Source organism: Vanessa tameamea, chromosome 6, assembly GCF_037043105.1.
Source record: "Vanessa tameamea isolate UH-Manoa-2023 chromosome 6, ilVanTame1 primary haplotype, whole genome shotgun sequence".
NCBI classification, from domain to species: domain Eukaryota; kingdom Metazoa; phylum Arthropoda; class Insecta; order Lepidoptera; family Nymphalidae; genus Vanessa; species Vanessa tameamea.
The window spans coordinates 13,617,336-13,634,238 of NC_087314.1; the positions used below are offsets into that span (position 1 = coordinate 13,617,336).

At 31.5% G+C, this 16,903-nt stretch overlaps 1 protein-coding gene across 3 annotated transcripts in view; it reads left to right on the top strand.

Moving 5' to 3' along the window:
• Positions 1-1,727: 1,727 nt before the first annotated feature.
• The window catches only part of LOC113403215 (lachesin-like), a 73,316-nt gene continuing 58,140 nt past the window's right edge, over positions 1,728-16,903 (top strand). Inside the window, exon 1 of one of the 3 annotated variants that reach the window (XM_064215105.1) lies at positions 1,728-1,960. The gene's annotated coding sequence lies outside the window, so the exon portion shown is untranslated. The remainder of the gene's footprint in view (positions 1,961-16,903) is intronic. The other 2 variants (XM_064215104.1, XM_064215106.1) reach the window with 2 other exon arrangements.

A 16,903-nucleotide genomic window follows, 5' to 3' on the forward strand; every position in this document is an offset into this window, starting at 1 on the left:
AGATAGCTGAAATTTCTAGGCGGAGTCTAATACTCGCCCCTTCAACCGGTTACACTTTAAAGACCAATACTAAAAACAATTACGCAATCTTCCCTAAAATGAAAATATATTATTTCTTCAAAGAGGCACTTACAAGCACTTTTAATAAATTAAATTTAAAGTCACCGCCGGTTCTTAAAATACATTCTACTGGGACAAACGACAAGAAAGACAGTTGTCGTTTTTTCATGAATTAAATTACATGGGTGTTCGTAATTAAAAACATATAAATTATTACTATTTCAATACCGTATCGGACTATATTTATAAGATCATGATACGTTAATAAAGAAATAGTCTCATATATAATCAGAGCTTATTCAATTTATGTTTATGTTTATAATCAGAGCTTATTCACGTTTTTTGTAAGTTATTTGATATTATTTCGGAGTCCATATCACCATTCGTAAGATATGAAATAATGATCATCATCATCAGTACTTGGTGTTAGGGCTTTGTGCAAGCCCGTCTGGGTAGGTACCACTCACCACATATTCTACCGCCAAACAACAATAATTAGTATTGTTGTGTTTCGCTTGGAAAAATGGGTAGCCAGATTAACTACAGAAACAAAGGACATAACATCTGAGATCGAAGTATGGTGGTGAGTTGTTGATGTGAAGAATAGTTAAAATTAATTTAATAGCCTTCCATCAAGTGTCCCATTGGCAGATCCGCCCACTAATATACATAACATATAATGTAATATTATACGTACACAGATTCAAAAGTGCACGCATATACACAATTCTGGAGGGCATTTTGGTTGATATTAAATTTAAAAATAAAACGATATGGTTACTTGTATCTTTTTTAAGAACTTAACAATAAAATATCTTGATTGATTTCATCATATTATACGACTAATTAGTGATGTACAATAATGATGTAGCTCCAATAAAAACGAAGAATCGTACCCATTTCTTTATTTTCGAAATAATAGGGTATTTTCGGTAGTGAAAAATTAATTATGAAATTTTATAAAAATTAAAATATATGTAGAACTATACTTAAATATTTTGATTTTGAGTCATAAAAGGACATTAATAATTTATTATATTGAAATTAAAAGTCGTAATTTTTAGTCTGTATATCACGTGACCTAAAATATGAGCCGCCAGATTATATTCATTATTATCCCAAAAACACCAAATATTTATAGCTGTTAACATTGAATGAGTGCCAGCCGAATAAATAAACAACTGTTGTTTTTACCAATGTGACGTCACCTAAAAGACTGACAGCGTTTTCGCGGGACTAAAAAAGGTTTAAAATTTAATTTAAATTCATGGCAAGATAACGTGTTTATTTTACCGATATATATTTTTTGTGGCTTTTCATTAGGAAAATCAACATTTTGAAGTACTTTTTCAAACATAGTAGAAAACCTTATTTCGGTAATATTTTACGCCACCGAAATCGGTTGATTTCTACTCAAAATTATAATCACTGCAACTCTGAACTATTGGATACCGACAAAAGAACCTCATCCTCATCATGTCATAACTAGTATATTAAGATAACATAATCCGACAGAAATGTCTGACGGAGAGGGAATTAGTATCAGAACCAAAAAGCTAGGTAATGCAGCTTGCACTAATGGCGCATGCGTCGTATCCACACGCTAAATAGCCTACGATCTGTCTTAGTGAGCACCCTAACTGCGTTCAAATTTCGATCTTACTATGTAACCAAGTGAATCCTTTTGGCGGTACGCGGTACGGTTGGGTGTATGGGAAATATTCAGTAGTCCGCTGGCCACCGTGGACTGTGCACGCTTATTTCTTCAGTAATACTCTGGCCGGCAAAAGTTTCGAACTTTCGTCGTGTTTTTGTTTGGTTCTATCGTGTTTTATTATGAGAATTGAGTTTTAAGGATTGTTAGTGTTTCGTCTGGGATTTTTAGGATGTGTTTTAAAAGGTACGTTGTTTTTATTCAGTTTTTTAACTAAATCGTTGTGAGTAAGGAAACTTTGTGAATGATATTATTTCAAGAGGTGAGAGCTATAGTATTTTTTATTAATTAATAGATTATTTAAATCGTAGAGTTTTATGTGAAAATATATTTTAAGTAATATGAATAAGATATTTTATAGCAAGAAAACGTATTATAATTATTATCGTATAAATAAATAATTAAGATCCGATACCATATATTACATACCTAATGAAATAAATTTATTAGTTTTGTCACATATTTATATGACGCTTGTGAGATACATTTAATAATTAAATTTACGATATTCATAAATTATTCTTAAGTTATAAACAAAAATGAAATAAATTTAAAATATGTTCCGGGAAGAATAAAATACTTAAATAAAATGTCTACATAAATGTGAGACTGAATGATATATTTCACTGAACGTGCTAATATCAAGATTGAACAAAAAAATGCTTTAGATAGAATATATCGAAAATACTTATATTCTACATAACACGCTACAACTCGCGGAGTAGTAACGGTTGACACGGGGGAAACCGCGAGGAGCAGCGAGTATAATCTAGGTTTTTTTTTCATTTACGAAAGCAATTGCACTTGGTGGAAGGGCTTTGTGCAAGCCCGCCTGGGTGGGTCCGATCACATATTCAACTGCCAAACAGGAATACTTAGTATTATTGTGTTCCAATTGAGATAATGCCAGCCACAGGCACAAGAGATATTACATTTTAGTTCCCAAGATTGAATGTTGGATGTAAGGAATGATTAATATTTCTTACGTCGTCAAAATCTATCATGGTGCTTACCACTTACCATGAAGTCCCTGCCCATCCGAATAAGGATATTACAATAAATGACCATAAATATACCCATACTTATATTACTCTACAATTCGTTGTAGACAAGCATTAAGTACAAGTTATTCTTAAATATTAATTTGAGGAGTCTAAAGTATCATCTTGGAAAAAATCATAAAAATGCATCATAAAAACTTTAAAGTGAAAATAATAATATATTTATATAATTCTTATTTTCGCAGAAAAATATCTCGTGGGCGCCACATATCCTGTCCAAAATAAAGTAAAAATAATTTGAGACAAAACTTTACGGACTTCACGAATATCAAAAGCTGATTTTATTGGTTTGATTAACTATTGTATGTAACTCTAATAAATTTTTCATTAGTTTAATTCCTGTATATTACACAGAATCGACATTCCGAAACGGTACGTTTAAACGAATTTGCAAATGACAATTGAAAAGCGAGACTGGAATAAAGTTCACTAAGACGTAAAGATTTTCTACTTAACATTCTGTTACTAGTCTTAATAATATTCAGTTTTCTACAAAGAGTCAATATAACAGTAATTATACAGCTAAACTGTAAATTCGGCTATATATGGCTATATTATATATGTAATTGTATTTAAGTAACATAACTTTGAATATTAAATGTTAAAAAGAGTAACTACTGAGTCTCTTGCTGTTTCTTCTCGGTAGAATCCACATTCTGGACCGGTGGTAGCTTCACTTAATATAGTTTGTAAAATGACGATTCAAAAGTGCTTGTAAAAGCCTACTTGTATAAAGTATACTTTGATTTTGGTTTATTGATAGATCATTGTAAAGATTCGCCTGTCTTGCTAATACGATTAACTTATTATGAAATTTATTCTGATAACAAACAGCAATATCGTATAAATATACTTTGCATTTATATAATGAAGACTTTACATCTCAAATGCTGTTGTTAACATGGCATGTCAAAGGCTCCCTTCTTATATTTCTTACATCTATCTTTCCGAAAGTACCAGAAAAGTATTCTTGACGTAGCTAAATATTATCATCACACACAGCTTTCTTAAAAAATAGATTTAATCATTATATATGTAAATCCTACAAACTCCGTGGATTCATCATTTTACAATTTAATTATAATAGTATTATAGAAAAAGAAAACGCTACAGTTTTCTTTAAAATTTTACTTCAGTAAGTCCCAGCAAAGTAAATTTATTGCACCACGCTTTTTCATACAACTTGGGGGATACACAACACGTTATTTTTCTAACACCAAGTACGAGATTAATTGTAAGCTTACATTAATACTTGGAAATTGGAATTTGATTTGAACCCGCAGTAGGGTTGCGATTGTGCTCTAATCACTGCGGCAACTTGATTCCTCTTCAACATTAATATTCTAAATTTGAATAAGCAGTAAGAGATTCAACAAATAATAATCCAACACTTTTTATCCTTCATAGCTGGTTCGCACATATGCTCTATATAGCAAGGAATTTCAATTTAATATTTCAAAATGATAGAAGTGGAAAATATAAAATTGGTTCTCCTATATAAAGGATGACAGCGAAATGTCAAGTAGACATCAAATGATCGTTCCGGTATTACTATAGAGATAAATATTTCAAGCATTCGTGAATGTCCAAATCCTGTAGTTTACGAGGTATAGCGAAATTTCCTCAAAAGACACTTGAGAGATTTTGTGATATGATGGAATGAACTGTTTTTTCGAAATGCTTAGTTCGTTTAGTTTGCTTATATCCATTACGAGAATTTTTGTAGTATTAATTCTTTAAAATACACGATTAAAAATTAATATTCAGTTTAATTTGATTTTCCTAATAATTTTTGTCATATTAAAAGTTTTGCATTTAAAATAGATCTTCATTACTTTCTTTGATATTGACATGAAATATTTATAAAAATATTAATTATTTGTATAAAATAATATGTAAAACAAAATATTTTTACATTTTCACAAATTTTCCCGTATCTCATATACATTTAAACAACCCTCTGTATTTTTTGCAATACATTTCCGAAACATAACAAATCGAACAATTTACGCGTGACATAATTGAGCTATACCAATTTAGCCTTTAACCCCATAGTTGTATAGATTAAAATCGCCTCTTAAAAGCAAATAAGGGGAGACACGTCAAGCGCACGGATGCTGCGAATAGCAACAATAGCACAATAGGCGCAGATGGCACCTTACACGAGATTGATTGAAATACGGAACCGATTAATATTTAGTACTAAGGCGTAAACGATAATGGTTTAATGTATGCTATAATCTATAATAACTAAGATTAATATGTAATTACAAACTAACATAAGTATATGTATATGTAATAACTAAATAAGATGTATGATGGTCATAGTGTGATCGCGTTTAAAAAAAATGAGTCCAGAGAAGCAATTTTACTTTTTCGCCCTCTGAGCTCTGCCAAGCCACTAGCGGAGTATAGCATGGGAGAGTCTGGAGGTCCGTTATATTGGAATGATCCCATAGCTAATCCGCGCTGAGAACAGCCATGTTTCTCCTCGGTGAAAAAAAAAACAGTAAAATAAAAAAGTTACTTTTGGCAAAGGCATGTTAAAATGTATTTCTCCAAGTTGGTCTGCTGAAGGCTAGGCAACGTTTATGTAAATTAGTTCTGAGCTATTCAGGTTTCCTACCGACGTTTTCCTTTGTTTTTCTCAGCAAGAATCACATGACACGACGATACAATGATTTTAACCCCTGTTAACATCAACTGAGCATCGAAACTATGAACGTAGCTATCATTTCATAGAAGGTATGTTGTAGTAAATTATTTTTCACCTTCGTAAAAAAATTCGGCTGTCATTGATTTTACGTCTGAAAGAAGAACACAGCACTGTTTAACAAATATATTATATTATTAATAAGTAAAGACGTGACGTCATTTAAAACTAAGATACTAACTAAGAACCTTTAACATTTGACATAAAAAATTATATCGGTATTGAATATAATTTTGATATAATTGTACGGCTTCGGGTATACGTCCACTAAAAAACCTCTTAATTTACAAAAATGAAAAGCATAACATTGGTAAAATCTGTTCTCTATGGAGTGTAATGTTAGATCTTAATTAGTTGATTAAACTTTAACATTTCAACGTCTAAATTTTAATGTTCTAATTTAAAATTTAAATATTGACAATTTTGAAGGTTTATTAAATCAATATTAGAAAGGCTTAGAATTTATAAATGTTTAAAAATTTATATTGCGAATTATTTACTTTGCTTATAAAAAGCACAACAAAATAACCTGACTGCTACCTATACAATAACATATTGTATTTTTATTTATATGTTTTTTTTTTAATATTTAGCTTGTCTCTGTGCAAATAATATCTACCTAGACATAAATGTAATAATAATATATATGTCCAAAAAATTAAATTATTCGTACCATTTTGCCAATACATCGAGTACCCAAAATACTGGCAGCGTGTGTCGTTTGTATGCCAAAACTTACACTTAGGCTGAAGAAGTTGCCAGTCCTTGGGCCCTGCTCAACTCGATGAACAATTTTGAAATTACCTTAAATAAAGACCGTGCCCAAGTGATTCCACTCAAATTGGTACAAATGTGAAGCCTTCGCCAATGCTATGCTTTTTTAATTTATTTTGTACGAAAAGCCACGACCTTTTTTTTTTTATAGAGAACCCGATAGAGAGGACTTTAGAAGTAGATAGAGAGACATTTTACAATAAAAGATCTACATTATCTGATAAAGTCGTTTGAGTCTGTTATCGTCTCCCGTAATATTCTAGGCCTATTGTAAGCACAGCTGAAAAACTACCACAGACAAATTTTATTATTAGATGTTTTTTTTTTAATAGGTAGACGGACAATCTATGAAAAATAAACTATATCATATATATATTTTTTTTCGTTTTTACAAATATGAAATAGATTTAAATACATGATATTTTAAATATAGAAACTACAAAAGCGTAATATCAATATTTAAAGGTAATAATTGTAGCTAACAGTGACGTTTACCTTGTGTAAGTTCTTTTTTAAAATAATATCTAGATTAAAAAGGTAGGTAATTGAAATCAAACAACCAATTCGATGTAAGCTTGAAATGGCGCAACGCAGCTCTCGTCTGAACTGCTCATTAGTTAAGATACTTGTGCAAAGAGATTATGCAGTAAAGCATTATTAATCTGCATTAGCTTGGAATCAGCTTCAGGGTTTTAGTTTATCTTGTGTCTTCGAATATTTACTTCAAACTTTATTTTATTATAAAATTTAATATTCATATATGTATATTGTTACAACTAAATATAATTGAACAATCAACACCACGTTAACATTGATGAAGAACCACGATGCTTTTTTATGACCTGAAAATTAATGTAAACCCAGAACTGGAACTAATTAGAAAATTGAAGTAGAATTAAATAAAAAAATAATTTCATTTAGTCAGTTCATCAGAGCTATCGCGCACGAAAAAATTCGGCAAAATTTATTTGTCGCACCGCCAAAAAATGCAATTCTCTACCAGCACACGTGTTCTCCTGCGTTATAACCAGGATTCCTTCAAACCAGACGTAAAGAGGCATCTAAAAAAAATAAAAAGCAATTAACGCAATGTAACCTTCTTTCACAATTAATAAAAATAAAATGATATTAAAAATTACTTTTAATTAAACAGGGATTTTTAGCTCTAGCCTCTAGACCAACGGTGATATTTAATCTCGGAAATCGGGAGACACAATTCGTTATGTCTCTTGTGCCTCTAATTACATTAGCTCGTAAATCCTTCAAATCGGAATACCACACTAAACAGATAATATGGTCACAATATCTGTATTGTAGCTTCGATAGAATTTAGTACAAATTTACTAATAGTAACTCATATTAAACACTAGATAACTGTTACATATTCCAATAATTTATACATTTTTCGAATATTTCCATTTATATAAGTTTTAAAGGCAAATTACACAAAATGAATGCATTCATATTTATTTATAGTTTAAAACGAACCTCTAATATTTTTATGAATAATACAATTCCCTAACAAGTAATCAAATATTTATTAAACCTGATATTGTCATAGCAGTCAAGAAAAACTTACTTCCAGTTTTTAAGTTACATTAGTGTAAAGAATTAAAAAAAAATCTACAAGTTTTCTGTAATTCATTTAATAGTCGTAACTAATATTTTAGAAAAGAGTAACTACTAAGTTTCTGATCTGTTCTCGCTAGAATCTACTTTCCGAACGGATGTTAGCTTTCATCCGTTTCTTATATATCATCGTATCTTTTATATTGTATTTGGTTGATTTTATTTTGATTTTTTAACTTTTGAACAAGATCAGAACTTTAAGCTTCCAACATCGAAGACCGCCTTATTCACAATTCGATATAATCTTGAAATGGCGCACTAATTACCCCCTTCTGCTTATTTTCAATTCATATAACTTCAGCTGTAGTTAAACTATCAAAATTAATACAACGAAAATAATCATTGAATATCGATTATTTGTTGACATTAACTAAGGATAAAAATGCAATCCTTCCTGAGATTGTCTTTAAACGTTATGCAGGGATATTCTATTTTTATTGAGGTATCCTTACCTTGTAGTGCAGGCAGTTATATAATTTCTTGAAATACTTCTCAAGCTATGAACAATCGAAATCAAAGAAAAAAAATCCTGCTATTTTGGAATACTTAGAAATTGCCGACGAAACAAAAACCTTTTCAATGCCAAGATGTTTACAAAAGCTTGTTAATAAGCAGGTAAGTTTACATCATTAATTAAGCCTCATTCAAATATATATCTCATCAAAAATATACTCGTATAAAATAAATATACAAATGCACGATAGACTGGTGCAAAGCATTGAAATTGATGGTTTTTGAAAGAGTTTGACGTTTGCCCTCACGTCACAAATCACGTCACGGGACCAATAGATCAAATAGTTTTCGTTCATAATAAGAACACAATATATATTTATTTTAGAAATGCAGGCAACGCAAATTTACGTACATCAATTGTAACAGACTTGTAGCCAAATGTATTTTATTATTAAATTATCCTAAAATATTTGGCCTAGATACAAGACTCTTGACAGATCACGTCCAGTTACTTACATCACGGATCCAAATTGTATAGCTTAATTGTTATTATATTTGTTTTCGTAATAATGAATACTATCAAAATTAATCAGAGAGAGAGAAATAATATTTATTGTGACCCATTTTTAAAATGTTAAAATGGTTATATAGATAATATTAAAACAAGAATTAACAACCTGCTAACGTCTCACGGCTGAACAAACGCCTTTCTATTGAGGAAAAGTATTGGAGTCTCAACCACGCTGCTCCAATTTGATTGGTTGGTTTATACATATGGCAGATCCTCATCTACCATATGTAGGTTTCTTTACGATGTTTTCCTTCACCGCAAAGCACGAGATGAAATATAAATACTAATAAAGCACATGAATTTAGTGGTGTTTGCCACGGATTTGAACTCAAAATCATCGGTTAAGATTCACGTCCTTTAACAACTGCTCCGTCACGGGTCTCTATATAATATAAACTAAATTGTAGTATATTTTTGGAGATCTTCAATTGTTTTTGAGCAGTATATGGATATAAAATAAAAAACTACAATAACCTCATTATTAAAATTTACAGATTGAGTAGAAGGTTTACAGTTTTAATGATATGAAACTCCGCAGGAATACACCCGATGTTCATGTATATTCGGAGATCGATAACGTGTTATATTTTCACCGAAAAAGAGAGGAATTCCAGAGAATAACCAAAAATATTACACGTATCGCGTATCGCTGGTGTTATCGCCCTTTTTGCGTTTCTTAGTAGTAATTAGTGGTACAAGATTTTAAATTAACATACTTATTTTTATCACTTTAAGTATTTGAAACGGGATATTTACTTTTATTTGTCTACGAAGACATTCGTACATAATCTCGAAATATCGAGCTCCACCAAATAAAAATAAAAAACATGATAAATATCCCGTTTCAAATACTTATAGTAATTAGTAGTACGTTCAAATAATTCATAAGATTATTTCAATTATTCAATTTGAAAAACTTATTCAAATTGCTTGTAAAAAAATAAGCACGTTTATTAAAGACTAAAGTAACGACATCCATTCTTATCCCTTTTCAACATCTTTATCTCTAACATTTTCTAGTCATAGCAAAGTCACGATATTAAAAATTACTTAAATTTTATCGAAGACTGTAAATAAAACTTTGGATGTTTTCAATACACGCACAGTTAAGCCCACTTGTAAACTGTTAGATCGTACGTTCCACGATAACGCCGCGGGTCGGTCCCAGCGGACCTGACTTTTGTAGAGTGACCTATTCTATTCAGTCACGTGTCGCTTGGGATCCGATTTATAGAGTTTTTCTTACCTGAACACAGAAGATACGTTCGGTTACCGTCGTTAGTGTGTGTTGTTAGATAAAAAGATCACCAGCTTTTACAATTTAGGATGAGAGATCGGTTTTCACGAATGTGTTTTAATTTTCATTTTACAAATCAATAAAGTTGTTAGAAGGACTATTTATAGTATTAGTTTATGGACGAATCACAGTATAAATGTTGATTGATATCAATTTCAATAATTCGTCGATTAATCAAGAAAGTATTCTACGTCAACTCCATGCCAAAAGAGTAACTTGAGTAACTTTTTATCAGTAGAATCTACTTTTCGAGTCCGTGGTAACTTTTTTATTTTTATTTTGATTTAAAGTAACTGTATGTAAAATTCCCACTACTGGACAAAGTCTTTATTTTCTTTATTAAAAGGTTTATTATTCCACCAAGCTGTGCCATATGTATTGCTATATAGGTAAAAATACAACTTCTTTTATTACGGAATTTAATTATAAGTTTAAATGGTATATCCCATAATAAATATTACAACTATATTTCTTTTGTTTTTATAGGATATTTTATAAATAATTTTGTTTTTATTTCAAATAAATATTTAATAACAAAAAGTAAACAATTTGTTGATGTACCAAACCTTCGAATACTCAATTATTTCCAGGAGGAAAGTGTGTTTAAGGTTTGTGGCAGCGCAAAAGAAATAAAACTAACAATAAAATAATAAAAGCATAATAAAATCCTCATTAAACTAAGATTAAAACGATTTCAGACAGAAAAAGCGGTACCGTTGTACCTATTAATGACTTAAAGTACGTTGGCCCAGTAAATTTCATGAAAATATTATACTACTAGCTGAACCTGCGTCTTTACCCGTAAGTTCACTCGCTTCCTAAAAGTTTACATACAGCACATAAACCGACACGCCTCACTTAAACCCGTCGAAGAGTAAATTAAAAATACAGTGACAGATGTCCTTTTCCGGGACTCAATCTTTCTCCATACCAAGTTTCATCTAAATTGGTTCATCGGTGTAAGCGTGAAGAGGTAACAGAGTTACTTTCGCATATAATATTAGTATAGATATAGGTATATAATACTATAGTATACCTATATTTAAATTCCCAACGCCAACGCCCAATTAATATAAATAAAACTTTTATGTAAATGTTTTCATGTTACTTTACTTGTTAGTATGTGCGGGCCAAACTTTATAACTGAATTTTAAACCAATTCTACTCGACCGATTGAGCTGAAATTTTGCTAACGATTTTGGTGCAGGCGATATTAATAATCCATTTCAGTATTATTAGATGAAATATGTTGAAGTTTATCTTTAAAAATATTATTTCAAACTTATATTTAATTAAACGCTCTAAACACTAAGCTCTAAGAACGAATATGGACACCGGAATACCCTCAAAACCAGAGGTTGATAAAAACTAAATACATAATAAATAATATAAACACATTGAGATAAGTCTTATTACTTGATGAAAGATACAAAAAGGTTAAATTGATACTAATATAGCGTGTAAGAGCCGAGATGGCCCAGTGGTTAGAACGAGTGCATCTTAACCGATGATTTCGGGTTCAAGCCCAGGCAAGCACCACTGAATTTTCATGTGCTTAAGTTGTGTTCATGTTATAATTCATCTCGTGCTCGGCGGTGAAGGAAAACATCGTGAGGAAACCTGCATGTGTCTAATTTCAACGAAATGCTGCCACATGTGTATTCCACCAACCCGCATTGGAGCAGCGTGGTGGAATATGCTCCAAACTTTCTCCTCAAAGGGAGAGGAGGCCTTAGCCCAGCAGTGGAAAATTTACAGGCTGCTAATGTAAATGGCTTTCGATGACATTTATAAGAGATAAAGAATAATTTACTCAACGGAAGTTGCCATCCATTTAAATGATATTAAATCACCAAATAGCAGCACTTAGTATTGTTGCGGTCCGGTTTAAAGCGTGAACACAAGGAACGTAGCATCTTAGCTCCCAAGGCCGGTAGCGCATCGGTGTTATGTAGGGAATGGTTAATATTCCTTACAGCACCAATGTCTACGGGCGGTGGTGACCACTAACCATCAGGTGGTCCATTTACCTATATATTTCATATAAAATAAAATTATATATTTAATTAATATTCCTGTCTAATTTAACTGTCGAAAAAGAGTTACACCGAATTATTTGCAAAGTATAATTACTGAGTTTGTTGCCGGTTCTTCTCGGAAGAGCCTACACTCGAGATTAGACGTAAATTTAATTTAATTTTATATTATAAAATAATGATTAAAAAACGCCTATAAGAGTATACTTCGATGACCTCCGTAGTTGAGTAGGGTGTACACCGGTTTTCATGGGTACGCCACTCCGAGGTCCCGGGTTCGATTCCCGGCCGAGTCGATGTAGAAAAAGTTCATTAATTTTCTATATTATCTTGGGTCTGGGTGTATGTGGTACCGTTGTTACTTCTGATTTACCATAACACAAGTGCTTTAGCTACTTACATTGGGATCAGAGTAATGTATGTGATGTCTAATATTTATTATTTATTTATTATTTATACTGATATGAAGTATATTTTGATTATTTTCATTTGCCTTAGCGATTTATATAAGAAACGTAAAATATATTTTTACATTTAGATCATACTCAGTAATAAACAATTTTCTGTATATTATCAAGTAAAAAAATGAGTCTAATCTATTCAATCAGTAATATCTTTGATCTCTTGGGAAATTTATTGCGAAAAATAATTCAACCGCAAAGAAAGGCTATTTTTACACAGACTTGTACCGGATTCGAGAACTTTGATTAATTATTATTATTCATCTCTCCTAAATTTTGAACATAACTTATAGTACTAAGTTTTATTAAGCATACTTTATAATTATATAAGTTTATCTTTTAAAGGATAAATTTAATAAAGTATCCTAATTGTTCCTCAGGCTTCCGATTGATTAAAGTTTTTAAGCTGCTCTAATTTGATATTCGACACATGGAGGTTTCGTTTTTTTTATATCATTGGTTGGGCTACCTGTATGGTAATTGGTCACCACCGCCCAAGACAATGGCGATGCAAGAAATATTAATGATTCCTTACATCGCCAATGCGCCACCAACCTTGGGCACTGGAGACTCACTCACCTTTCAAACCGGAACACAACAATACTAAGTACTGTTGTTTGGCGGTAGAATATCTGATGAGTGGGTGGTACCTACCCAGACGTGCTTGCATAAAGCCCTAGCATCAAATATCGTCACGATAATTATGTAATTTACAGGATATAAACTATTACAGAAATGCAGGACGTGAAAAGTTGGGATTACATTCTCAATAAAAAAAAAATCACACAGTTAAACCACTGCAGTGGCCTTCCTCGGCACCGATCGGAGAGGCTGCGAGATTGTGTCGATATAACGCATCCGCGGCCTCTCCCGCGCAGTGCGCCTTTCGTGGCTCGGCGGAGCTCTCTTCAGGATGCGAATGTTCTAGCTCGAGATAGACCAGTTTATCTCGATTCTATAAAAAAAACTGTAAAAATATAATCTCTTATTGTCGACAAAGGCGCCTTGGAGCATGTTTCGGCCAGCTGCTTCATTACATGACAGGGTACATATATGTCAATTTAAATAAAATCTAGATTTTGATAAACCTAATTAATGTGATAACACAAGCTCAAAGTTAATTTACGCCGACTTCGGTTATTATAGGAAATTTACACTAGTGTAAGAGAAACATTTCTTTTATTTTCGAACAACGATGAATATTCAACTAAATTCATGCTTTATATACGAAAGAATAACCGGCGGCTGAGTATTTTTGCAGCAGTTCTGATTTATAGTTCGTTTTACTTTTCCCTTCGTTTGTTTAAAGCCAATTTGAATAAAACCGTGCAGCTGAAAGATCGTCTTGAAATGTATTAAGATAAACACTTAGTTTCATTTAAAGTGGTTTTATATTCTAAAATAAAATCTGAACGAGACGGAGAAACAATCTTTTGAGATAAATTAATTAAGATTAAATTGTTGTTTTAATAAATATTGTTAATTAATATAAGTTTTTTTATAAAAAGCCGATTAATTCTTATCTGATATTTTCTATATCGATGAAGAAATATTTTCGTTAGAGTCATAAATATTCTATTTAAATTAAATCTATTAAAATTTGCAGGACATTAATTTCCTCAACTGATAATATTAATTATATTTCCATGTGATATAGTATATTTGATAAGGTGAAATGTAATTATTTTTAAATCATTAATAATCTTATAAAATCATTTTTGTTAATACTTATTTTTATATAAATATAGTTCTAGTACTTTAAGTGTATTTTGAAGCAATGTTAGCAGAGCTTATTTTTAGCTTATAACTAAAACCTATTTCATCCTCCAGTTAAGCGTAAAACTTATTGAGTGAAGATAACAACAGCCCAAAGAATAATTAAAAATGTTCACAGTACTACTAATTCTATTAAGCTATTGAGACTTTTGAAAACATTCTACTAAAGCCATGATAATTTAGAGGAATATGTAAATTAATATGTCATAATATTTTAATGATTAATGCAGGGTGGTAGGGTTTTGTGCAAGCCCGTCTGCGCAGGTACCACCCACTCATCAGATATTCTACCGCCAAACAGCAGTACTCAGTATTGTTGTGTTCCGGTTTGAAGGGTGAGTGAGCCAATTTAACTACAGGCACAAGGGACATAATATCTTAGTTCCCAAGATTGGTGGTGCCTTGGTCATGTAAAGAATGGTTAATATTGCTTACAGTTCCATTGTCTATGGGCGGTCGTGACCACTTACCATCAGGTGGCCTATATGCTCGTTCGCCAAATTATGCCATAAAATTTTTTTAGTAAATCTGTAATATTTTATAATATTTAGCTATCAATCTTTAATATTTGTTAAATAATGGATAATATCCTGTCCGGCCGGTTTTCTAAGCGGCAATTGATAATAAAAAAAAGGGAAGCTTTATAAACAGTTACTCATTTTATTTCATAAAGAAAGGGAAAATTACTGATAATTGTAATTATCTCTGAATGTACTAATTATTGATTTTAATAACAGGTTACGTTAAACCTTTCAAAACAGGCTTACAAACATAACAAAATAAAAAAGTTTATATAACATAGTAAAGTTAAAAGTACGAGATGGCATCCATCATAATAAAACAAATTACAAAGGAAACTAAAACCTTTTAAAATATCACAAGTCACAGCTTGACATAATGAAACAGAACAATTCAAGTAAACATTATTCATGTCTATATGATTATATTTATTAAACATTAAAACAAACTCGTTGACTGTATATCTCATATACAAAACGCCTCCGGACACGACTTATTAGCTGAGGTAGCTCGGCTTGATTAAACGCTGGGAGGTATCCGCAAAATTGTACTACGAATTACGACATAAAGTGACGCATACAGGCGCTGTCTCCGACTCCAAGTTAAATTAAGATTTGTAAATAAAAAAAAATTAACTCACTTTTATTAGAACTTGTTTTTTAAATTGACTTCATTTAAGGCAATTGAAGATAAGATAAAAAAAAATACTTCTTTATATTTTTTATTAATGTTATATTAAGTTGATCTAAAGGATGTTACAGAACTAATTACCTCTTAGTTGATTGACGGCCTGCTTTTTTTGCTGTTTAAAATAACGAAAATATATTTTTATTTATTATATGAATAGAATAATTAGTAAAATATGACATTAAAATAAAATTGGCTGATTTTCTTTCGCCAGTTCTTTTCAGGTCCAAGGTTTTTATTTCAGAAACGATGGTAGATTTTTGACAATCAATAAGCAAATACAATGTTTTCTATATTGAATAAAGATATTTAACGTTGACTTTTGACTTTGACGATGTTTTTTTTTTGTAACATTTGACAAACCTTATTATCTAAAGCTAACCGTACCGCTTGCGCTAGAGACGGGGATAATAGAACTATCACAATTGCCTCCCATGCAATGAATCCGAGGATAAAATTATTTTGGAGTGTACGGAATAAAATAAACATTCCCCACCATACATATACGATCGTACACACATACAGACTTCCTTCTAATAACACGAAACTGGAATGTGGGAAACTCAGCACGTGGAGGTTCGTCAATAAAAATTTCAATGATTACAATAAGTCCGAATATCGTAAAAAAATATTGTCACCCATTTAAATGTTAAAATTAACATAATATTAATTAGTGTTTTTTCTATGATACTTCTATATATATGTATATCTTCGTCTACAATTGCTATTCTAAAAGTCTAGCCATCAGGAGACATTACTCACGCAGTTCACAATTGTATAAAAAACCACAGGTGCGCTCAATATTCCCTTACTCTTATAGTCTGATGGAGCAGTAATTGGACATGACCGTATACAGTTCAGGCGTATCAATGTCTTAACGTGTTTTATAAATCCAGAAAAATCTCGCCTGGCCCTTGATCTCATCGGTCAGACATGAACGAATAGTCTAGTGAACAAACATAAAAAAAAAAACATAACATAAACAGCCTGTAAATTTCCCATTGCTGGGCTAAGGCCTCCTCTCCCTTTGAGGAGAAGGTTTGGAGCATATTCCACCACGCTGCTCCAATGCGGGTTGGTGGAGTACACATGTGGCAGAATTTCGTTGAAATTAGACACATGCAGGTTTCATCACGATGTTTTCCTCCACCG